Consider the following 946-nt stretch of genomic DNA (forward strand, 5'->3'; position numbering starts at 1 on the left):
AATATTGGCGACATTGGTGCTGACAATTGTCACTCTGAAAAAATTGTCACGACAATAGCGACAAAACTAAATAGCTCCGTCGCACATAGGGACGAATCGACAATTTAGGACGACAAAAATGCTTACTCCTTATGTATTTGACAGATTTCAATGAAATTTGCTATTAAGGGATTTTCGTGGTCACTGATTTCGAATATTAAATCAAATTTCCAAAATTCAAAATGGCGGATCCAATATGGCGGTCGATTTAAAAAAAATTACTATTGTTATAAAGCTTGGTATCCAGGGATTTTCGTCGTCACTGATTTCGAAATTGATATTCAATTTTCAAAAATCAAAATGGCGGATCCAATATGGCGGACTTTTGTTTTTAATTATAGTTATGAAACTTGGTATTCAAAGATCTTCGTTATTGAAACTAAAATTTCGAAATTCAAAATGGCAAATGCAATATGGCGGACAAATTTTTTCTTTTAATTATGGTTTGTAATGAAACTTGATAGCTGGGAACTGATTACGAATTAAATATTAGATTTCCAAATTCATATAATTATAAAACTAATTGACATCAAGAAATTAGACAACTATTACATATTTAGTTATAAGTAAGGAAGCAAAAATATAACAGCAATCTATTCGTTTTTAAAGAAATCGTCCGCCATAATGGATCCGTCATTTTGAATTTTGAAAATTTAATATCAATTTCGAAATCAGTCACGACGAAAACCCCTGGATACCAAATTTCATGGAAATCTGTCAAATACATATGGAGTAAACATTGTTGTCGTCCTATATTCTCGATTCGTCCCAATAAACGACGAAAAAGATGCTATATTTAATGAAGGAGGTAAAAGGGGGGGACGAGTTCGTGATATGTTTACATTGGCAATTTGTTGGATTTTCGAACTGTTGAAGAGAAATTGCTGTACTCGTTGGAACTTTTTTT

This window comes from Rhagoletis pomonella, unplaced genomic scaffold (genome assembly GCF_013731165.1).
Source record: "Rhagoletis pomonella isolate Grant_MI unplaced genomic scaffold, Rhpom_1.0 Rhpom_scaffold_00006, whole genome shotgun sequence".
In the NCBI taxonomy this organism is placed as follows: Eukaryota; Metazoa; Arthropoda; class Insecta; order Diptera; family Tephritidae; genus Rhagoletis; species Rhagoletis pomonella.